The following is a 24,815-nucleotide window of genomic DNA, read 5'->3' as shown; positions in this document are numbered from 1 at the left end:
AGGACAGACTGTTGGTGATGGTGACCCCCAGGAACTTAAAGCTATTGACCATCTCAACTTCGGAGCCACTGATGTAGACAGGGCTGTGTGTCATGATACGCTTCCTGAGCACACATCCTTGCGGGGATCCAGTATTGAGGACTATTGTGGAGGAGGTGCTGTTGCCTATCCTGACAGATTGCGGTCTGTTGGTGAGGAAGTCAAGGATCCAGCTGCACAGAGAGGGGTCAAGTCCAAGATTGCAGAGTTTGGTTATTAGTCTTGTCGGGAAAATGGTGTTGAAGGCAGAGCTGTAGTCTATGAACAGCAGTCTGTCATAGGTGCCCTTGTTGACGTGTTCGAGTGTTGGACTGCGTTCTGGCTCTGTGTCACATCAGTCAATGACAAAGAACAAAGAACAAAGAACAGTACAGCACAGGAACAGGCCCTTCGGCCCTCCAAGCCTGCGCCGATCACGTGTCCTATCTAGACCAACCACCTGTATCCTTCTACCCCGTCTGTTCATGTGTCTCTCCAGATAAGTCTTAAAGGTCGCTAACGTATCTACCTCAATCACCTCACTTGGCAGTGCATTCCAGGCCATCACCACCCTCTGTGTAAAACCCTCCCCCTCACAGCTCCACTGAACCTTCCCCCCTCTCACCTTGAACTTGTGCCCCCTTGTAATTGTCATTTCTGCCCTGGGAAAGTCTACAACTGTTCATCCTATCTATACCCCTCATAAATTTTATGAACTTCTATCAGGTCACCCCTCAGCCTCCGTCTCTCCAGAAAGAACAATCCCAGTGTATTCAATTTCTCCTCATAGCTAATACCCTCCATACCAGGCAACATCCTGGTGAACCTTTTCTGTACTCTCTCCAAAGCCTCCACGTCCTTCTGGGAGTGTGGTGACCAGAATTGGACACAGTATTCCAAATGTGGCCTAACCAACATTCTAGATAACTGTAATATAAGTTATGAGCTTTTATACTCGATGAAGGTAAGCATGCCATATGTTTTCTTTACCACCATTTCCCCTTGTGCTACCACTTCTAAGGAACTGTGGACCTGCACGCCCAGACCTCTGTGTCTATGCTCCTGATGGTTCTGCCATTTATTTTATAGCTCCCACCTGAATTGGATCTACCAAAATGCATCACCTCGCATTTGTCCGGGTTAAATTCCATCTGCCATTTCTCTGCCCAATTTTGCAGCCTATCTATATCCTGCTGTATTCTCTGACAATCTCATCACTATCCGCAACTCCTGCAATCTTAGTATCATCCACAAACTTGCTAATCAGACCAGCTATGTTTTCTTCCAAGTCATTTGTATATATTACAAACAGCAGAGGTCCCAGTACCGATCCCTGTGGAACACCACTAGCTACAGATCTCCATTCGGATAAATACCTTTCAACTGCTACCCTGTCTTCTATTGCCAAATCAGTCCTGAATACATCGGGCTAGTTCACCCCTGACCCTGTGTGAGTTAACCTTTTGCACCAGCCTGCCATGAGGGACCTTGTCAAATGCTTTACAAAAGTCCATTGAAACAACATCCACACCTTTCCATCGTCAATCATTTTTGTCACCTCTTCAACAAACTCAATTAAATTATGAGATGTGACCTCTCTCACACTAAACCACGCTGTCTGTTGATAATAAGATGATCCACTTCCAAATGTGCAAAGATCTCTCTGAGAATCTTTTCCAACAATTTCACTATCACTGACATCAAGCTCACTGGCCTGTAATTACCCGGGTTATCCTTGCTACCCTTCTTAATTAATAGGACAACATTGGCTATCCTCCAATCCTCTGGGATCTCACCTGTGGCCAACGAGGGAACAAATATTTCTGTTAGAGGCCCAGCAATTTCATCTCTTGTTTCCCTCAGAAATCTGGGATAGATGCCATCTGGCCCTGGATATTTATCTACCTTAATGCTTTTTAACACACCTAACACTTTCTCCCTCGTAATAACTACCTGTTCTAAAGTATTCACATATCCCTCTGAGACACCACCAATTAACGTGTCCCTCTCCTTTGTGTATGGTGAACAGCAGAGTTAGGAATGGTGGCATTTTAAATAATGAACCCTAAACAGAATCTTAAGATAGGAGCTTTACAGTTGAAGAAGCTTTGCTACTGACTTTGAAGTTGAGGAACCCATAGACTGTTGTGAGATCCTTCCCCACCAATTGATGCAGAGTGAAGACACCTCCTCTGGTCACAAAGATGGCTGAGCACAACTACAAAAAGTACAAGACCCTGAGTGGTGCAGAGTCAAAGGTCCTGGTTCATTCATGAGATGGTGAGAAAAATACAAAAAAGCATTACTTGCATTATAGAATAGGTGGCAGTCCCAGAGTTCAGCATGTCGTAGGAGAAGCTGGAAGACAGCTGCAATTTTATTTTAAAACCCTGTAAAATAAAGGCAGGTAAAGCAGAGGAAAAATTGCAGAGCACAGTCAAAATTGAGAAAAGTCCCTGCAGAGTTTAGAAACAAAAGGAATTGCTGCTGTTCTGAAGATTAAAAAAATAGCAAGCAGAGCAAAAAGGAAGAAGTGCTGTACCTTTAAGTTAATAAAAGCATGCCCACTGAAACATCCAAAGAGCAAACTTCAAAGGACCTGCCGAGTTTAAAGAAAAGAGAAAATTACCCAGAAAACAAATGTTCCTACCTTGAAAGTTAGAAAATAAACAAGCTCATGATTGCTGGAGAGCACACCAATATCAGAAATGCACAGGGAAATCACAGGGACAGAACTGACGGCTACAGGCAGTCTGAAATTACTGCACTGACATTCTTAAAGCGAGAGATATGTAATTACAAGAAAAAAACACAGCCATGGACAAAAAATTAGAAGAACCAGATGTATTTTGGATAAGGAAATGGCTATGCCAGACACAAGAGTGGTCGAACACAGTTCCAATAAAGTGCTGAAGGCAACAAGAGACCCCAGAATGAGGGCAACAAAGGATCTCAGAGTGAGGGATACAGAAGACCCCAGAGTGAGGGCGACACTGTTCATGTAAATGACAAGGTGGTTGCCAACCATGCTAATGCACAAACAAAATAATAATCTTTATTACTGTCACAAGTAGGCTTGCATTAACACTGTAATGAAGTTACTGTGAAAAGAGCTTAGCGCTGAAGAACGAAATGGCTGACATCAGCCGAAAGTTTCAAAATAGAGGCCCTTAACGAATTTGGGGGATACATCGAAGAGGTGCTGCGGAATTTCTCTCAGAGGTTTCCAGGTAAGCATTTGCACTGCAATTGTTCAGAAGCGCTAACTTCCCCTGGACAAATATTTTATGCCGGGAACCATCTGAGAAAGTAATTTAAATCATGAACTTTGAATGGTTCTGCCAGTGTTACACTAATCATTTCTCTGAAAATGTTAGAAGAATTAAAACCACTTTCAATTTCAGCATAATTACATTAAATACCCAGGTGGATCCCAGCATAGGACCAGCCCCATACCCCTGACCCACGCAGGCGACTCTCTCACAAATCTCCCTTCCCTATTAAGCACTCCCTTGAAGATATACCGTGTGCAGCACGGTAGCACAGTGGTTAGCACTGTTGCTTCACAGCGCCAGGGACCCAGGTTCGATTCCCAGCTTGGGTCACCGTTTGTGAGGCATCTGCATGTTCTCCCGGGTTTCCTCCGGGTGCTCCGGTTTCCTCCCACAAGTCCCGAAAGACGTGCTTGTTAGGTGATTTGGAGATTCTGAATTCTCCTTCAGTGTATCCGAACAGGTGCCGGAGTGTGGCGATTAGGGGATTTTCACAGTAACTTCATTGCAGTGTTAATGTAAGCCTACATATGACAATAAAGAATATTGTTACTATATGTACCTCTGGCCTCAGCCCCCACCAATGTGACACAATGAGGTTAGGTCACCGACCTGACCCCCTGACCCGAACTGGCTGAAACCTTCCCCGCTCCCACCAATCCAACCTGACTCCAACACAACTAGATCCACCCCCCAACTTGACCCAGCTGGACCACCCCACCCTGACCCGACAAAACCTTAAAACCCCGACCAGACATCCACCCCCCGATGAATGACTGCTCCCCCAAAAAAAAATCCCATGTCCTACACTCCCCACCCCACCAGATGTCAGGCCCTCCCCATGTCCGAACCCCTAACATGTGAATATCAGGCTCCCCACCCCTCAGATGGCCAAATCCCCTAACCACACCCAATGTCAGACCACACCACCCAAATCCCATCCACTTGCCTTCAGAACTTACCATCTCTCTGGTCTGTTATTTTCAATGGGACATTTGAACTCACCTGCTATATGGCAGCTCGTGCCGTAAAAAAAAGGGACATGTCCTCCTTTGCTCTAATTCTTTTAGACTTTGACACTGGACCCGGGGACAGGCTGCGCTGCTTGGATTTTGACCGGCCTGAGTCAGGCACGGGCGGAAATCTGGGCAAGTAAGTGGGTACGGGGTGGCAATCTGACGCTGATTGCGACACCATGGAAGTTATGATCTAGTGTTTCTTGAAAATGCTGACACAGTACCTAAACTGCTACAGCAGACGGCAGTTCAGAGTGCAGAGATGACTGTGAATGAAGGAACGCCATCTAATTGTCCTTCATGATCAAAAGGAATGTGTGGCCGTTCAACAAGATGAATGAATATTGTCTTATGCAGCAGAATGGAAGCACAGCAGAAGAAATTTGAAGAGACTGTGTTGAATTACAGGAAAGCTCAAGATGAAGCAAACGCCCTTCACAAAGCTAAGGGAAACCTGTTGAAAGATCTTAACGTGCAATAAGAATCCTTCAGGTCATAGTTTGTCGCACTGGAAAATTCCAAAGAGAACCAAAATGAATTTAACGTCACTTTGAACAAACTGAAGAATCAGTTGACAGAGAAGACTCAGCAATGTTCAATATTCCACGTGGAATATTGTTCCACAAAAGCCACAAGGAACAGACTGCAGAGCTGAAGAATCATCTACGTGAAAACAAGGACAAAGTTCTTCCGCAGACAGAGAAAGAAAAGGCAGAAATAAAATCGGAAAATATAAATCAAACACTGAAGCTCAAAGAGCTAGAAGATGAAAAGTATTGGATGCCTCAGATGTACTGAAAACCATTGAGCTGAGTGACACTATTAATAAGCTTGCAAAATTATTTGAAAATAAAACAGCAAATAAATGTTTGGCTGACATTGTGAAGCAAGTGGAAATGAAGGTTCCAGTTGAAAAACATCCGCCTCCAGCAAGAACATGCCGACACCACGTGAACAGAAAATTTGAATCCAATCCAGGAATGAATTGAGTACACATTCCTCTCTGAAGAAATGGGTGCGTCCAAACAAATGGCAGGTTGTGAATGAAAAGAAACACAACTTGAAGGAGCACAACAAGCAACTCAAATGGAGATAGCTAAGTACCAGAACACAGAGTACCACTACCATCCCTCCAAATGTGATAGACTGAGATATGGAAGAACTGGCAAGCCTCAAGGCGGTCCGAATTTACAGTCAGAAACCTAAGATAGGGGAGCAGGGATAGCAAGTATTAGAAATAGTTATATTCCGTTGGAAAGGAAAATTTTCTTTGGAGAATAAAGAGGGATGTGCGTGCCATTGTAATGAAAAGGTGCTCAGCAGAACAGGGGTTAACCTGGGACTGGAGACTAGCACGACCCTTGGCATGATGTATAGAATCACATGGTAATAGAACCAGAGAAAAAACTTTGGAAGCCTGTCTTCATGGTGAGCAGCACTCTGCATGACTGTAACTCGGGTTATGTAAATGGTTAGAGATCAACAATAAACAGTTCTCATCATTGAGACATCTAAAGAACCCACATTACAGCAATTTAAATCAGGAATTGTAGACAGTTTTATGGTATAAATGCACAGTTATCAAGTACTGGGATGAGACTACCCCGATTCATTTTACAAAAAAGACCCCAATAGCCAGAAGAGAATCTCAACTTTACTTGTTTGGTTTTGATTCGTACCAAAATCCCTCAGGCAAAAATGCAGTATGCAATCCATATGTCTTCTGACATTTATTCCAGTTATTTTTGAATGAAGTGTAGAATGCTTCCAACAAACCACTTTGCTTTCATTCCGACGGTATAGAATTATTAGTCTGAATATATTTAGCGAATAACTATTTTGAATTGTTCGACGTATTTAGTACATATGTATGGTTACAACTGGGGAGGACACACATCATGTCTTGCCCTTTCTTTCCCACTTGTTGATTGATTATAATAGGATTTATTTTATAATTTATAAGGATGAAGGTATTCATTCAATGTGCATAACCGTTTAACTGCTGCTTGCAAACCAACTAGTCTGACAGATTTTCTTGAGTTTAAATAAGTAGGGTTGGTTTTTATTGAGCTAAAAACTCACCCAGGTAAAGATATCTAAAATGTTGAGCCCACGTCCCGGCTTTTGTATACATGTTCACACATACACACATGCGCACTCACACACACACATGCGCATGCAGAATCTTCTGCAATGGTCTTGAAATTCTATTGTTGGTAAGGCTGAATAAAACTGCAGTTTCAGTAGACAGCTTTTTTTAAACCATATTCTGTCTTTTCCAAACGTCAATGTGATTGTAACTGAGATTCTTTTCGATTGAATTTTTCTATCTTTGTGGTGACATCTTGTAGCGCACAAAGACTCCGAGAGACGAATAGAGTGAAGTCAATGAGGCTTTATTAAGCGTGTCTGTTCCCCCGCAGCTCGATAGTAGAATGGCCTGCGGGGGAGGACTCCGGCTTCTTATACTCCGCCTTCAGGGCGGAGCTAGAGGTCAACGGCCAACCAGGACCCGGGATCTGTCAGCCAATGACATTAGGGCTTCCAGCCCCACATGACCCCTAATACATACTACCACATTCACCCCTTGTCAAAAATGAACCCGGCGGGGTGATGCTTTGCATGGTGGTAAGGGTTTACAGGGCTGGTCCTGGGAGGAAAACATTCATATGGCAATACAGTATGTACAATTTTGTCCTGTTTCAACTATTTACAGAAGGTATCGGGAGAAAAAGCAAAATGTTCTTGTGAAAAGTCCATATATTGATTTAGATCGACGCCACGAGTCGGTCGGGCGGTCTGGTCGTCCGTGTCGATCGCCTCGGCCCCGGTGCTGGTGGTGGTGCTTGTTCCGGTGTTGTCGTCTCCAGGAGCCTTACGGTTTCAGCTTGGGCTTTATTCTTGGTCGGGCCTGAGGGGAGGGGAACCGATCCTCCTGGGAAGGGGGCGGTCACGGGGTGCGGCGGTGGCAGGAAGGGGGGGGGTTGGGTGAATGGTGTCGGGGGGGTGTGTGTGTTGCCGGCGGGCGCCAGATCCCGCAGGGAGACCGTGTCCTGTCGGCCGTCGGGGTACTCCACGTAAGCGTACTGCGGGTTCGCGTGGAGGAGGTGAACCCTTTCGACCAACGGGTCCGCCTTGTGTGCCCACACATGCTTTCGGAGCAAGATGGGTCCTGGGGCCGCCAGCCAGGTCGGCAGCGACGTTCCAGAGGAGGACTTCCTAGGGAAGACAAGGAGACGCTCATGAGGCGTTTGATTAGTGCTCGTACATAATAGCGACCGGATGGAGTGGAGAGCGTCCAGGAGGACCTCCTGCCACCGTGAAACTGGGAGGTCCCTGGACCGTAGGGCCAGTAGGACGGTCTTCCAGACCGTGCCGTTCTCCCTCTCTACTTGCCCGTTCCCCTGGGGGTTGTAGCTGGTCGTCCTGCTTGAGGCTATGCCCTTGCTGAGCAGGAACTGGCGCAGCTCGTCACTCATGAAAGAGGACCCCCTGTCGCTGTGGACGTATGCGGGGCAACCGAACAGTGTGAAGATGGTGTTCAGGGCTTTAATGACTGTGGCCGCGGTCATGTCAGAGCAGGGGATGGCGAAGGGGAAACGGGAGTACTCGTCCACCACATTAAGGAAGTATGTGTTGCGGTCGGTGGAGGGGAGGGGCCCTTTGAAATCCAGACTAAGGCGTTCAAAGGGGCGGGAAGCCTTAATCAGGTGCGCACCATCCGGCCTGAAAAATGCAGTTTGCATTCTGCGCAGATGTGGCAGTCCCTTGTGACTGTACGGACCTCCTCTAAAGAGTATGGGAGGTTGCGGGACTTGATAAAGTGGAAAAACCGAGTGACCCCCGGGTGGCAGAGGTCCTCGTGGAGGGTTTGGAGGCGGTTAATTTGTGCGTTAGCACATGTGCCGCGGGATAGGGCATCGGACGGCTCGTTCAGCTTTCCGGGACGATACAAGATCTCGTAGTTGAAGGTGGAGAGCTTAAGATCTTGTCGTTTTTGATTTTGCCCCGCAGTGCATTATCGAACATGAAGGCTACCGACCGTTGGTCCGTGAGGAGAGTGAATCTCCTGCCGGCCAGGTAATGCCTCCAATGTCGCACAGCTTCCACTATGGCTTTGGCTTCCTTTTCCACTGAGGAGTGGCGGATTTCTGAGGCGTGGAGGGTTCGGGAGAAAAAGGCCACGGGTCTGCCCGCTTGGTTAAGGGTGGCCGCTAGAGCTACGTCGGAGGCGTCGCTCTCGACCTCGAAGGGGAGGGACTCATCGATGGCGCGCATCGTGGCCTTTGCAATATCCGCTTTGATGCGGCTGAAGGCCTGGCAAGCCTCTGTCGACAGAGGGAAGGTCGTGGTCTGTATTAGGGGGCAGGCCTTGTCTGCGTACTGGGCGCCCACTGGGCGTAGTATGAAATAAACCCCAGGCAGCGTTTCAGCGCTTTTGAGCAGTGCGGGAGGGGAAATTCCATGAGGGCGCGCATACGTTTGGGGTCGGGGCCTATTATCCCATTGCGCACTACGTAGCCCAGAATGGCTAGCCGGTTGGTGCTAAAAACGCACTTGTCCTCGTTGTACGTGAGGTTCAAGGCTTTGGCGGTCTGGAGGAATTTTTGGAGGTTGGCGTCATGGTCCTGCTGGTCTTGGCCGCAGATGGTTACATTGTCGAGATACGGGAACGTGGCCCGCAACCCATGTTGATCAACCATTCGGTCCATCTCCCGTTGGAAGACCGAGACCCCGTTTGTGACGCCAAATGGGACCCTTAGGAAATGGTATAATCGCCCGTCTGCCTCGAAGGCTGTGTACTTGCGGTCACTTGGGCGGATGGGGAGCTGATGGTAGGCGGACTTGAGGTCCACGGTGGAGAAGACTTTGTATTGGGCAATCCGATTGACCATGTTGGATATGCGGGGGAGAGGGTACGCGTCTAGTTGTGTGTACCTGTTGATGGTCTGGCTATAGTCTATGACCATCCTTTGTTTCTCCCCTGTCTTCACTACTACCACCTGTGCTCTCCAGGGACTATTGCTAGCCTGGATTATGCCTTTCTTTAGTAGCCGCTGGACATCGGACCGAATGAAGGTCCGGTCCTGGGCGCTGTACCGTCTGCTCCTAGTGGCGACGGGTTTGCAATCCGGGGTGAGGTTCGCAAACAAGGACGGGGGTTGCACCTTGAGGGTTGCGAGGCCGCAGATAGTGAGTGGGGGTATTGGGCCACCGAATTTGAACGTAAGGCTCTGTAGATTGCACTGGAAATCTAATCCCAGTAATGTGGGGGCGCAGAGTTGGGGAAGGACGTATAGTTTGTAGTTTTTGAACTCCCTCCCCTGCACCGTTAGGGTAACTATGCAGAAACCTTTGATCTGTACAGAGTGGGATCCTGCAGCTAGGGAAATCTTTTGTGCGCTGGGATAGGTGGTCAAGGAACAGCGTCTTACCGTGTCGGGGTGGATAAAGCTCTCCGTGCTCCCGGAGTCGACTAGGCATGGTGTCTCGTGCCCGTTTATTAGCACCGTTGTCGTCGTCGTCTGGAGTGTCCGGGGCCGAGCTTGATCGAGCGTTATTGAAGCGAGACGTGGTTGTAGTAGTGGAGCGTCTTCCTCGAACCCCGTGGAGCCGTCGACACTGGGGTCCGTTGTTGCCGTCCAAGATGGCGTCAGGGATGAACGAAATGGCTGCCCCCATACATCGCACATGGATGGGGGGTCACAAGATGGCGGCGGGGGTGGACAAAATGGCCACCCCCATGCGTCGTACAGGTCTGGGGTGGTCCAAGATGGCGGCGCCCTTCCTCCCCTCGTGGTGGCCGGGACCCAAAATGGCGGCGTCTGCGGATCGCACATGGGGCGCTGGGGGGGCTGGGGAGCGTTAGGACCGCGCGGGGCTCCCACATCTCTGGGGACAGCGGTGGTCGGGACCCAAATTCGTAGCGCCGGCGGGTCATACGTGGGGACGGGGGGGGGGGGTTGGGGTGCGTAAGCGGCGTGCAGGGCTCCCTGTTCTCCCGGGACCGCGGTGGTCGGGACCCAGAGTGGCTGCGCCTGCGGGTCGTACATGGGGCGCTGGGGGGGGTTGGGGAGCGTAAGCGGCGTGCAGGGCTCCCTGTTCTCCCGGGACAGCGGCGACCTCGCGGGACCGGCACACAACCGTGAAATGGCCCTTTTTCCCGTAGCTCTTGCAGATTGCTGCGCGGGTCGGGCAGCGCTGCCGGGGGTGTTTCGCCTGGCCGCAGAAATAGCAGCGGGCGCCCCCGGTGCGACTTGGCGTTTGGACCGCGCAAGCCCGTGGGGTGTCCGGGGGGGGGGGTGGATTTGTCGCGACGGGTACGTACGGAGCCCAATGGGCTGCCACGCGGTCGGGGCCGTAGGCGCGGGCATTCCGCGCGGCCACGTCTAGGGAGGCTGCTAGGGCCCGTGCCTCTGAGAGTCCTAGCGACTCTTTTTCTAGAAGTCTTTGGCGGATTTGGGAGGAATTCATACCTGCCACAAAAGCATCGCGCATTAACATGTACGTGTGTTCATTTGCGTTCACCGAAGGGCAGCTGCAGGCTCGTCCCAAAATCAGCAGCGCGGCGTAGAATTCGTCAATCGATTCTCCGGGACTTTGCCGTCTCGTCGCGAGCTGGTAGCGAGCGTAGATTTGGTTAACTGGGCGGACATAGAGACTTTTCAGTGCTGCGAACGCCATCTGGAAATCCTCTGCGTCTTCGATGAGGGAGAAAATCTCCGTGCTTAACCTCGAGTGCAGGACCCGTAGTTTTTGGTCTTCTGTGACCCAACCGGTGGCCGTTCTGAGGTCGGCCTCGAAACAAGTCTGCCAGTGCTTGAAGGCTGCTGCCGCGTTCACTGCGTGGGGGCTGATCCTCAGGCATTCGTGGATGATCCTGAGCTCCATAGTCCTTTTTAGGCACGCTTAATAAATTGTAGCGCACAAAGACTCCGAGAGACGAATAGAGTGAAGTCGATGAGGCTTTATTAAGCGTGTCTGTTCCGCCGCAGCTCGATAGTAGAATGGCCTGCGGGGGAGGACTCCGGCTTCTTATACTCCGCCTTCAGGGCGGAGCTAGAGGTCAACGGCCAACCAGGACCCGGGATCTGTCAGCCAATGACATTAGGGCTTCCAGTCCCACACGACCCCTAATACATACTACCACACATCTAAAATGACCTTGAATTCGAAGGCAAGGGGAGAGAGATTGTGTTCCTACCCCAGTGGCCGATTTCTTCTGGACTCCTTTTCACAGTAACTTCATTGTAGTGTTAATGTAAGCCTACTTGTGACAATAAAGATTATTTAAAACATTTTTTTAGCCGCCTGAGTGTTGTATATTTCAAAATGGTTATTCTGGTCACATGACCGTTCTCCCGATAGTGATTTCAGAAGGTAATTGATTTGCTCATGTATGTTTCCGCCCAGGTGATTTGTATCTTTAACGTCCCCTTGACTCCTGAATGATCCTTCTTCCATATCAATGAGACAGGAAGAACTGTCTATATATAGCCATTTTCCGAGCAGACTTTCTGTCTCAACTTGAAAGCTAGTTTGATAGAAATGCAAATTGTGAGGGCTAGTACAATTTCAGTAAATCTTTGAAGTAATTCTTGACATCAACAGGTGAACAATTCCATCGGACGTGGCCTTGGCATGTCTTAATTGTAATCCATGTTAGAACCTTCCAGAAAAAGCCAATTTATAATACCGGATGTCAGGTGACCTGTGGCAGTCCATAAGACCATAAGACATAGGCGCGGAAGTAAGGCCATTCGGCCCATCGAGTCCACTCCACCATTCAATCATGACTGATTTCAACTCCATTTACCCGCTCTCTCTCCATAGCCCTTAATTCCTCGAGAAATCAAGAATTTATCAACTTCTGTCTTAAAGACACTCAACGTCCCGGCCTCCACCGCCCTCTGTGGCAATGAATTCCACAGAGTTCCCGGCCTCCACCCACCACTCTCTGGCTGAAGAAATTTCTCCTCATCTCTGTTCTAAAGTGACTCCCTTTTATTCTAAGGCTGTGCCCCCGGGTCCTAGTCTCCCCTGCTAATGGAAACAACTTTCCTACATCCACCCTATCTAAGCCATTCATTATCTTGTAAGTTTCTATTAGATCTCCCCTCAACCTCCTAAACTCCAATGAATATAATCCCAGGATCCTCAGACGTTCATCGTATGTTAGGCCTACCATTCCTGGGATCATCCGTGTGAATCTCCGCTGGACCCGCTCCAGTGCCAGTATGTCCTTCCTGAGGTGTGGGGCCCAAAATTGCTCACAGTATTCTAAATGGGGCCTAACTAATGCTTTATAAAGCTTCAGAAGTACATCCCTGCTTTTATATTCCAAGCCTCTTGAGATGAATGACAACATTGCATTTGCTTTCTTAATTACGGACTCAACCTGCAAGTTTACCTTTAGAGAATCCTGGACTAAGACTCCCAAGTCCCTTTGCACTTCAGCATTATGAATTTTGTCACCGTTTAGAAAATAGTCCATGCCTCTATTCTTTTTTCCAAAGTGCAAGACCTCGCACTTGCCCACGTTGAATTTCATCAGCCATTTCTTGGACCACTCTCCTAAACTGTCTAAATCTTTCTGCAGCCTCCCCACCTCCTCCATACTACCTGCCCCTCCACCTATCTTTGTATCATCGGCAAACCTAGCCAGAATGCCCCCAGTCCCGTCATCTAGATTGTTAATATATAAAGAGAACAGCTGTGGCCCCAACACTGAACCCTGCGGGACACCAGTCGTCACCGGTTGCCATTCCGAAAAATAACCTTTTATCCCAACTCTCTGCCTTCTGCCTGACAGCCAATCATCAATCCATGTTAGTACCTTGCCTCGAATACCATGGGCCCTTATTTTACTCAGCTGTCTCCTGTGAGGCACCTTATCAAAGGTCTTTTGGAAGTCAAGTTAGATAACATCCATTGGCTCTCCTTGGTCTAACCTATTTGTTATCTCTTCAAAGAACTCTAACAGATTTGTCAGGCACGACCTCCCCTTACTAAATCCATGCTGACTTGTCCTAATCCGACCCTGCACTTCCAAGAATTTAGAAATCTCATCCTTAACAATGGATTCTAGAATCTTGCCAACAACCGAGGTTAGGCTAATTGGCCTATAATTTTCCATCTTTTTCCTTGTTCTCTTCTTGAACAGGGGGTTACAACAGCGATTTTCCAATCCTCTGGGACTTTCCCTGACTCCAGTGACTTTTGAAAGATCATAACTAATGCCTCCACTATTTCTTCAGCTATCTCCTTTAGAACTCTGGGATGTAGCCCATCTGGGCCCGGAGATTTATCAATTTTTAGACCTCTTAGTTTCTCTAGCACTTTCTCCTTTGTGATGGCTACCATATTCAACTCTGCCCCCTGACTCTCCGGAATTGTTGGGATATTACTCATGTCTTCTACTGTGAAGACTGAAGCAAAGTACTTATTTAGTTCCTCAGCTATTTCCTTGTCTCCCATCACAAAATTACCAGCGTCATTTTGGAGCGGTCCAAAGTCAACTTTTGCCTCCCGTTTGTTTTTAATGTATTTAAAGAAACTTTTACTCTCATTCCTAATGTTACTGGCTAGCCTACCTTCATATTTGATCCTCTTTTTCCTTATTTCTCTCTTTGTTATCCTCTGTTTGTTTTTGTAGCCTTCCCAATCTTCTGACTTCCCACTACTCTTTGCCACATTATAGGCTTTCTCTTTTGCTTTGATGCATTCCCTAACTTCCTTTGTCAGCCATGGCTGCCTAATCCCCCCTCTGATAACCTTTCTTTTCTTTGGGATGAACCTCTGTACTGTGTCCTCAATTACTCCCAGAAACTCCTGCCATTACTGTTCTACTGTCTTTCCCAGTCATCTCAAGTCAGTGCCTTTGTTCACTTTTTTAAAAGTCCTTGCGTCGCAGTTTAATATATATATTTGACCGGCCAATGAAATTAAAGATTAATATTTCCCACACATGTGTCATATCATTGTGGCATATAGAATTTACATAAGAATATATTTTAATACTATTTTTAAGCCTAGATTTTAAAGAGTTAAAAATGAGTACATTTTGATATCAAAATACACTTGAGTTTCGATGTAGGCAAATTTAAGAGGAAAATTCAGTTGATATTTTCCACACCTAATAGATTTCACTTGTTTGTTGGCCTCATTGTTTGCACATGTTATTATTATAAGAATCTTATCTGTTTTCCCACATTAGTAAAAGTTTAGATTAAAAAACTGGGCACAGTTAAGTTCAATATTCATACAGATTCAATTTTGAGATACAAGAAATCAAACTTTAACTTATATGATTAATTTAAAACAATAGCATTTGTCATTAAGCAATCCAATGTAAATCCAGAACTGAACCTGCAGTAATGTTATCAGTCTTGCATCAGTAAATTACCTATAATTAGTCCACCTTGAGAAGTGAGTATTAAAGATGTACTCATGATAAACTGAATTGTTGTTCTTGCAGTTTACCAGGACAGAAGAAGATGGGACAGAATGCCAGGTGATGACATGAAGAGGGAGCTTGGAAATGTCAATGGTAAATGAACGCATCAATTAGAGAAACATTTCTAAAACCAGCTTGACTAGATGCTATGGATCCTCAGGCATCCAAGGAAACCAACCCGCAGGATCCTGTAATTTTGTAAAGCAGGGCAGCAGCAAAAAGCAGGCTGAAAGTCACCTAAAGGTTAGAAAGGGAAAACAGTGCTCATTGGGTTGTGAAGAAGTAAGGTCCAGGTACAGCTCCAAGGATCCACTGCAAGTCTGTGTGAAAGAGCCAGATGCCTTTAACATTGATCAACAGTTTCGCTGTTGTTCAAAAAAAGTTGAGGTGGACAGAGATGACTTACTGCTCTCCAGCATTAAAGATAAAGGATTACTACACAGTCAGAAAATGTATAATGAAATCAGGAGCATTGGGTGTCAGGCGGAGAACACTTCAGAAACAGATTCTGATATTTGCAGCTTCACCTCTGGGGATCTGACTGCCTCTGGGACTCAGTGCAAGTTCTAGGAAAGGCAAGAGCCTCCAAATCATAAGAATAAAATCTTGAAAAATTAACCAGCGTACACGTTATCACATAACATATTTATAACGTATTCACATAAACTTATTTTAGATTTATACCTTGACATTCCTTTTTATCACTTTCAGCACAATGTTTGCAACCATGCAGCAGCAGTACTAGCAATGGACACGCATGTCAGACACAGGTCAATGAATATTTAGGAGATTGATTTTAAAAGGTAATAGAGAACAGCAGATTTAAACGCAGCTTTGATTAATGTTGGCTGTAAGTATTAATGGCACCAGCAAGCAAAGCTGGCCGGGAAGATTTCAAAGCAGAGTTTGGACTGGCTCACAGAGAAGCTGAGAACACAAGAAGATTGCAGGGTATTTGTGGAAGAACATTTGAATCTGGACTCAGAGTGCACCAATGCCCCAGTGGAAGGCAATCATCTGGAAATTACAGTTCAGCTCTCAGCTGAAGAAATGCCAGTGCACCAGAGATTTACGCAGGCATGGGAATGCTAAACAGCTGTATGCTAATGAGCAGTGGCTTTACAAAATACGTATCCTGCAGAGTAGCATCGGTCTAGATTACCCCTGGGTGTATTAGGAACCGAGAGGACCTCTTCATGAGCAGGAATTTATTTTAAACCTCCCACTGTTAATGTGCATTCTATTTATACTACACAGATGTAAACCAAAGTGTTTGTTTTTACTTGAACATGCCACCATTCAAAATATCAGCTTTATGCTTTTGATAGGTGAGATGATACTCAATATTCCATTGCTTAAAAAAGAATCTCCTATTTTAACTAATTGCATTGTTGTAAGTACTGTACCTGAGAGTTGCCTATTTTGCTGCTGTACAATGTAAAATCAATATTACAAGATATACTTAATGATTGTTTTATGTTTTGTGATATTGGTAATGATTTATGTGGCACGTAGATTTTTCTGACTGAAAGAATTAACATGAAATCTAAGTACAACTTTTCTGCAGGTTATATATTTTTTCTAGGACTATTCAAAATGGTGACAAGACAGCTGCTGCTGCGTAGATATCTCATTAATCATGAAAGCCACAACCCAGATTTTAAGGAGTTCTAAGTGGTCTAAACAATGAGTGTTTCCACAGATTATGCAAATAGCTCCTCTCATCTCAACGCGTCAACAACACCCACATGGTGTTGAAATAACTCCTTCCACAATGTAGTCCATTCACTGGAGTCTCCAGTAAGGGAGTCAAAGGGCTGCATTTAACATGCCCCCGTGGGCCTGTTTTCAGTGGAGAGGGGAATATACAATAGGGTGGGTGCCCATCTCATCTCCTTCCCATCCAACCCCAGAATACAGGGGGTGGGCAGGCACTGAAATCGGCAGCCCACCTGTCATATTTAAATAAAGAACCAAGGGTTAAATGAGCTTGTTAACAAGCTAATTTGTCCCAATAATGTGGTGCCCATGTGATAACACAGTTGGCATGGGCAGTTGGACAGGGATAGGCAGGTCACTATTAAAAAATTTATAAAAGGCAGGAAGGAAGGGGAGGTACTATCTTCAGGGAGTGCCCTTTGCACATCGGGTGGGCAGCCCCACAAAGACTGTACCCTCCTTTCATTATATCCGTCTGCTTTATAAAACGCACCACGCCCAAACCCAACTCCCCTCCCTGAGCTTCCCAAACCCTTCCACTGCCCAAACCCTCCCTACTCAAGACTCCGGACTTATCTTGCTCTGGGGATCCATGGGCCACCTTATTTTTACTTGTTGCAGTCCCAGCAGGGCCTGCTTATGTGCTCTTGGCACTGACAGGGCTAATGGAGCTGTGAGGGTGGGACATCCTCACCAGTGCGGGGCAGAAGTCCCACGCTGCCCCCATTTAGCCCATCGCAGCACATTCTGGCTGTGTGGAGTGAAACAGCTCCACACTGATCTTGTTTCCAGGGAGGCAAAGCATCCAGCCGCAGATGCCCCCATCCCTCCCCCCATCACCTCATAATATGCTGCCCAGAGGGTTTTGAAATTTCGCTTGAGGCTGTGAGGCCGAAGTTCATTGCTGAGTTTTTGATTCTGGCGATGTGCAGCAACAGCCCATTGAAATACGTCCTCAGTCCACATGAACATAACTCAGTGAATTGCAGGCAGTAATTGTATTGTGAGGAACAAAGGAATTAGGAGCAGAAATAGGCAATTTAGCCCTTCAAGTCTGCTCTGCCATTCAATCAGATCATGGCTGATCTCTTCCTGGTCTCAAATCCACCTCCATACCTGTTCCCCATATTCCTTTAACCCGTTTTTAATCAGAAATATATCTATTTCCTTCTTGAAGCCATTTAATGATTCAGACTCCACTGCACTGTGGGGCAGTGAATTCCATAAATTCACCACCCTCTTCATCTCAGTTTTGAATCTACCGCCTCCCAACCAATATAGAACATAGAACGATACAGCGCAGTACAGGCCCTTCGGCCCACGATGTTGCACCGACATGGGAAGTCAAAAAACAAAAGCCATCTAACCTACACTATGCCATTATCATCCATATGCTTATCCAATAAACTTTAAAATGCCCTCAATGTTGGCGAGTTCACTACTGTTGCAGGTAGGGCATTCCACGGCCTCACCACTCTTTGCATAAAGAACCTACCTCTGACCTCTGTCCTATATCTATTACCCCTCAGTTTAAGGCTATGTCCCCTCGTGCCAGCCATTTCCATCCGCGGGAGAAGGCTCTCACTGTCCACCCTATCTAACCCCCTGATCATTTTGTATGCTTCTATTAAGTCTCCTCTTAACCTTCTTCTCTCTAACGAAAACAACCTCAAGTCCATCAGCCTTTCCTCATAAGATTTTCCCTCCATACCAGGCAACATCCTGGTAAATCTCCTCTGCACCCGCTCCAAAGCTTCCACGTCCTTCCTATAATGCGGTGACCAGAACTGCACGGAATACTCCAAATGCGGCCGTACCAGAGTTTTGTACAGCTGCAACATGACCTCATGACTCCGGAACTCAATCCCTCTACCAATAAAGGCCAACACTCCATAGGCCTTCTTCACAACCCTATCAACCTGGGTGGCAACTTTCAGGGATCTATGTACATGGACACCTAGATCCCTCTGCTCATCCACACTTCCAAGAACTTTACCATTAGCCAAATATTCCGCATTCCTGTTATTCCTTCCAAAGTGAATCACCTCACACTTCTCTACATTAAACTCCATTTGCCACCTCTCAGCCCAGCCCTGCAGCTTATCTATGTCCCTCTGTAACCTGCTACATCCTTCCGCACTGTCGACAACACCACCGACTTTAGTGTCGTCTGCAAATTTACTCACCCACCCTTCTGCGCCTTCCTCTAGGTCATTGATAAAAATGACAAACAGCAACGGCCCCAGAACAGATCCTTGTGGTACGCCACTTGTAACTGAACTCCATTCTGAATATTTCCCATCAACCACCACCCTCTGTCTTCTTTCAGCTAGCCAATTTCTGATCCACATCTCTAAATCACCCTCAATCCCCAGCCTCCATATTTTCTGCAATAGCCTACCGTGGGGAACCTTATCAAACGCTTTACTGAAATCCATATACACCACATCAACTGCTCTACCCTCATCTACCTGTTCAGTCACCTTCTCAAAGAACTCGATAAGGTTTGTGAGGCATGACCTACCCTTCACAAAGCCATGCTGACTATCCCTAATCATATTATTCTTATCTCGATGATTATAAATCTTGTCTCTTATAATCCCCTCCAAGACTTTACCCACAACAGACGTGAGGCTCACCGGTCTATAGTTGCCGGGGTTGTCTCTACTCCCCTACTTGAACAAAGGGACCACATTTGCTATCCTCCAGTCCTCTGGCACTATTCCTGTAGCCAATGATGACATAAAAATCAAAGCCAAAGGCCCAGCAATCTCTTCTCTGGCTTCCCAGAGAATCCTAGGATAAATCCCATCAGGCCCCGGGGACTTATCTATTTTCAGCCTTGCCAACACCTCGTCCCTACGTACCTCAATGCCATCTATTCTAATAGCCTGGGTCTCAGCATTTTCCTCCACAACATTATCTTTTTCCTGAGTGAATACTGATGAAAAATATTCATTTAGTATCTCGCCTATCTCTTCAGACTCCACACACAACTTCCCATCCCTGTCCTTGACTGGCCCTACTCTTACCCTAGTCATTCTTTTATTCCTGACATACCTATAGAAAGCTTTTATCTGTGACCTCTCATGCCAGATTGATCCACAAGTGGGAACATTTGATCTACTTTTACTTTATCAATCCCTTTTAGCATTTTCTATACGTCGATCAGATTCCCTCTCATTCTTCCAAACTCCAATGAGTATATGCCCAAACTGTTCAATCTCTCCCCACATGTCAACCTGTTCATCCCCGGGATCAATCTGGTGAACCTCCTCTGACTGCCTCCAATGCCACCACATCCTTCCTCAAATAAGGAGACCAAAGCTGTACACAATACTCCAGATGTGGTCTCACCAACACCCTATACAATTGCATCAACACTTCCTACTTTTATACTCCCGTCCTTTTACAATAAATGCTAAAAATCCATTTGCCTTTTTTATTACATGCTGTACCTGCACAATGACTTTCTACGATTCATGAACAGACACCCAGATATCTCTGCCCAGACCCATTTTGAATCTGTTTACCATTTAGATAATAATTGGCCTTTATATTTTTTCAGCTAAAATGGATAACCTCACAATTATCCACATTAACCTCCATCTACCAAATGTTGGCCCATTCTCCTAACCTATATATATTCGTCTGTAAACGCTTTGGCGCGATCCAATTGCCATTCTGCGCCAAAAAAGCAGCTCGCCGAGGCACAGCATGGCCATTGAAAGCTGGGAGACCCTGCATCCGGGATGTATCCGGCTCACAATGCCTCGTGTGATTCACCGCGATCTCGCAAGACGTTGCGAGGTGAATCCCGCCCACAATGGGTAGGATCACTTTTTGGCGCCTCTGCATATTAGAACGAGGCAGTAAACCTGACAGTACTGTGTTCCTGAGGCTCCCAAGGTTCTTGAGGCTTTGGGATTCAACCGTTTCGCATCAGAGACCTAGTGGGGATCAGTACCTGTTTGGTACTGGTCCCCACAAACGGGGACCAGATGGAACGGCACTCGTGGAGTCTCCACGGGGACCGGAGGCCTCCAGCTACATGTCCTTTGGATGATGCCCTGGCATTTCTGGTGCCAGCCTGACACTGCCAAGGTACCCAGGTGGCACTGCCAGCTGGCATGGGCATTGCCTGGTTGGCACTGCCAATGTGCCAAACTGGCATCATTTGCACATGCGTAATCGAGCCATGGTTGCCCGGCGTGGGTGTTGGGGGAGGGTGTGGAGGGGCTGGGGACCCTTCCAATTTGTGTTCAGGCTGGAGGGGAGGTCAGGGATTCTTTTGGGGGCTTCAGTGATCTAGACAGCATTTTCCCGATCTCTCGCTACACTGGGGAATTCCCATGAGCAGAGCTCCTAGTTGAAAAAAACGGGGCTATGTATGGCCTAGGCCGCGTGTTCCCCATTCACGTCCCTTGCCTACTTTCCCATCTATTTTGGTATCATCCGCAAATTTGCTCAGTTACATTATGTCCCTGCTTACAGATCATTTACATAGATTGTAGTCACACTGGAGTGACTTCTGCCACCCTCCCCCACATCGCATATCAGTACCGGTGCACAGGTCATTTCATATGTGAATGAATGCACCTTGTACAGTAATGAAGCAACCTGCTTCTGCTTCTTCTTCAAATCATAGATTAATAATAATAATCTTTATTGTCACAAGTAGGCTTACATTAACACTGCAATGAAGTTACTGTGAAAAGCCCCTAGTCGCCACATTCAGGCGCCTGTTCGGGTACACAGAAGGAGAATTCAGAATGTCCAAATTACGTAACAGCACGTCTTTCAGGACTGGTGGGAGGAAATCGGAGCACCCAGAGGAAACCCACCCAGACACAGGGAGAACATGCAGACTCCACACAGACAGTGACCCAAGCCGGGAATCGACCCTTGGACCCTGGCGCTGTGAAGCAACAGTGCTAACCACTGTGCTATCGTGTAACAGCCACGTTCCGCCAACATTGATATAACTCACTTGCCAAGGCTTAACCAATTTCAGCTAATACCAAAACCTACTGCTGAGTATGGCTTGGGAGGAGACAAACTGGAGAGGGACTGAATTGGAACCTCAAAAGGCACTCATGCCCATTTTGACTCTACAAAAAAGGCATTTCAGAAAGTTTTAGGTCTTTTGTTTTGTGTGGTCTCCAGTAGTCCCTTTGAGGACCACTGATCAAGTTGCTCAAAACCTGGAAATACTAATTGGTGTTTGTACCACAGGTTCTTATTGCTGTGAATGAACTTACGAGTCTGGGTTAGAAATAGACACAGAAGCAGCTGAAACATTGGTTCAGATTTAGATTAATTGTCATGTGTACCGAAATACAGTGAAATGTATTGTTTGCATACAGTCCTGGTTGATTGACAGACTGGAGAGGGACTGGAATTGAACCTCGAAAGGACGGGTTACACCTGAACCAGAGGGGCGCCAATATCCTGGGAGGGAAATTTGCTACAGCTCTTCGGGGGGGTTTAAACTAATTTGGCAGGGGGATGGGAAACTGATTTGTAGTCCAGGAGATAGCGTTGCTGGAGTTCAGGAAGTTGAGGGTAGCGCAGTACTGAGGAAGGTACCAAGGTCACAAGAGTGGACCTGCAGGCATGAAGGCAGCTTGAAGTGTGTCATCTTCAATGTGAGGAGCATCAGGAATAAGGTTGGTGAGCTTGAAGCATGGATTGGTACCTGGGACTACGATGTTTCGGCCATTACGGAGACATGGATAGAACAGGGGCAGGAATAGTTGTTGGAGGTTCCGGGGTTTAGATGTTTCAGTAAGGTTAGGGAAGGTGATAAAAGAGGTGGAGGAGTAGCATTGATAATCAAGGATAGTATAATGGCTGCAGAAAGGCAGTTTGAGGAGGATCTGTCTACTGAGGTAGTGTGGGCTGAAGTTAGAAATAGGAAAGGAGCAGTCACTTTGTTAGGAGTTTTCTATAGGCCCCCAAACAGTGACAGAGATGTGGAGGAAAAGATTGCAATGCAGATTTTGGATAGGTGCGGTAGTCACGCGGTAGTTGTCATGGGTGACTTTAAATTTCCAAATATTGATTGGAACCTCTATAATTCGAATAGTTTGGATGGGACTGTTTTTATCCAGTGTGTGCAGGAGGTTTCCTCACGCAATATTTGGATAGACCGACAAGAGGCGGGGCCACATTGGATTTGGTACTGGGTAATGAACAGAGCCAACTGTTAGATTTGGTTGTGGGAGAGCACTTTGGAGATAGTGACCACAATTTGGTGACTTTCGCTGTAGCAATGGAGAGGGATATGAACATACGGCAGGGCAAGGTTTATAACTGGGGGAAGGGTAATTACGATGCGATTCAGCAAGAATTGGGAGCATGATCAAGGAAAACCCCAAGGCTTTTTACACTTATGGGAGGAATAAAAGAATGACCAAAGTGAAGTTAGGGCCGGTCAAGGACAGTAGTGGGAACGTATGCATGGAGTCTGAAGATATAGGAGAGGCCCTAAATGAATACTTTTCTTCAGTGTTCACAAAGGAGAGGGGCCATGTTGTTGAGGAGGATAGTGCGATACAGACTGGGCGGCTGGAGGAGGTAGATTTTTCATAGAAAATACAGCATAGAACAGGCCCTTTGGCCCACGATGTTGTGCTGAACTTTTGTCCTAGATTAAGAACAAATCAATCTACACCCCAGCATTCTACCACAATCCATGTACCTATCCAATAGCCGCTTGAAGGTCCCTAATGTGCCCGACTCAACTATTTCCACAGGCAGTGCATTCCATGCCCCCACTATTCTCTGGGTAAAGAACCTATCTCTGACATCCCCCCTATATCTTCCACCATTCACCTTAAATTTATATTCACCTTAAATATTCGGAAGGAAGATATGTGAGAAATTTTGAGAAGTCTGAGGATAGATAAGTCCCCTGGGCCTGATGGGATATATCCTAGGATTCTTTGGGAGGCAAGGGATGAGATTGCAGAGCCTTTGGCTTTGATCTTTATGTCCTCACTGTCTACAGGATTAGTGCCAGAAGACTGGAGAGAGGCGAATGTTGTCCCCTTGTTCAAGAAAGGGACATCCCTGGGAATTATAGGCCGGTTAGTCTCACTTCGGTCATAGGTAAATTATTGGAAAGGGTCCTGAGGGATAGGATTTATGATCATTTGGAAAGATACAGCTTAATCCAGGATAGTCAGCACGGATTTGTGAGGGGTAAGTCTTGCTTCACAAGTTTGATTGTATTCTTTGAGGAGGTAACTCAGTACATAGATGAAGGTAGAGCAGTTGATGTCGTATACATGGATTTTAGTAAGGCGTTTGAAAAGGTGCCCCATGGTCGGCTCATGCAGAAAGTAAGGAGGCATGGCATAGAGGGAAATTTGGCCGATTGGATCAGTAACTGGCTATCACATAGAAGACAGAGGGTGGTGGTAGATGGTAAATTTTTATCCTGGAGCCCAGTCAGCAGCGGTGTACCACAGGGATCAGTGCTGGGTCCTCTGCTATTTGTGATTTTTATCAATGACTTGGATGATGGAGTTGAAGGTTGGGTTAGTAAATTTGCTGATGACACCAAGGTTGGTGGAGTAGTGGATAATGTGAAGACATTGATAGGATGCAGAGCTGAGCTGAAAGTGGCAGATGGAGTTTAACCCTGATACGTGTGAGGTGATTCATTTTGGTAGGACAAATTTGAATGCGGATTACATGGTTAACGGCAGGGTTCTGAAGAATGTGGAGGAGCAGAGAGATCTCGGAGTTCATGTCCATAGATCTCTGAAAGTTGTCACCCAGGTGGATAGAGCCGTGAAGAAAGCCTATAGTGTGTTAGCATTTATTAACAGGGGGATTGAGTTTAAGAGCCGTGAGGTTATACTGCAACTGTACAAGACCTTGGTTAGACCACATTTGGAGTATTGCGTGCAGTTCTGGTCACCTCAATATAGGAAGGATGTGGAAGCATTGGAAAGGGTGCAAAGGAGATTTACCAGGATGCTGCCTGGTTTGCAGGATAGGTCTTATGAGGAAAGGTTGAGGGAGCTAGGGCTTTTCTCATTGGAGCGAAGGAGGATGAGAGGTGACTTAATTGAGGTGTATAAGATGATGAGAGGGATAGATAGAGTGGACGTTCAGCGACTTTTTCCTCGGGTGGATGTAGCTGTTACAAGGGGGCATAACTAGAAGGTTCATGGTGGAAGATATAGGAGGGATGTCAGAGGTAGGTTCTTTACTCAGAGTGTGGTTGGGGCGTGGAACGCACTCCCAGATATGGTAGTGGAGTCGGACACTTTAGGAACTTTCAAGCGGTTATTGGATAGGCATATGGAGTGCACTAGAATG

The 24,815-nt window shown here is 46.6% G+C and overlaps 1 long non-coding RNA gene across 1 annotated transcript in view; it reads left to right on the top strand.

Annotated features, from left to right (window-relative positions):
• Window positions 1-16,228, top strand: part of LOC140411720 (uncharacterized) — a 100,251-nt gene extending 84,023 nt beyond the window's left edge. The window contains exon 5 of the long non-coding RNA XR_011940964.1: window positions 14,784-16,228. This is a non-coding gene — a long non-coding RNA (uncharacterized lncRNA). The remainder of the gene's footprint in view (window positions 1-14,783) is intronic.
• Window positions 16,229-24,815: the final 8,587 nt, after the last annotated feature.

Source organism: Scyliorhinus torazame, chromosome 4 (assembly GCF_047496885.1).
Source record: "Scyliorhinus torazame isolate Kashiwa2021f chromosome 4, sScyTor2.1, whole genome shotgun sequence".
In the NCBI taxonomy this organism is placed as follows: Eukaryota; Metazoa; Chordata; class Chondrichthyes; order Carcharhiniformes; family Scyliorhinidae; genus Scyliorhinus; species Scyliorhinus torazame.
The sequence above is the reverse complement of the archived record's forward strand: the minus strand, read 5'-3'. Positions and strand labels throughout refer to the sequence as shown.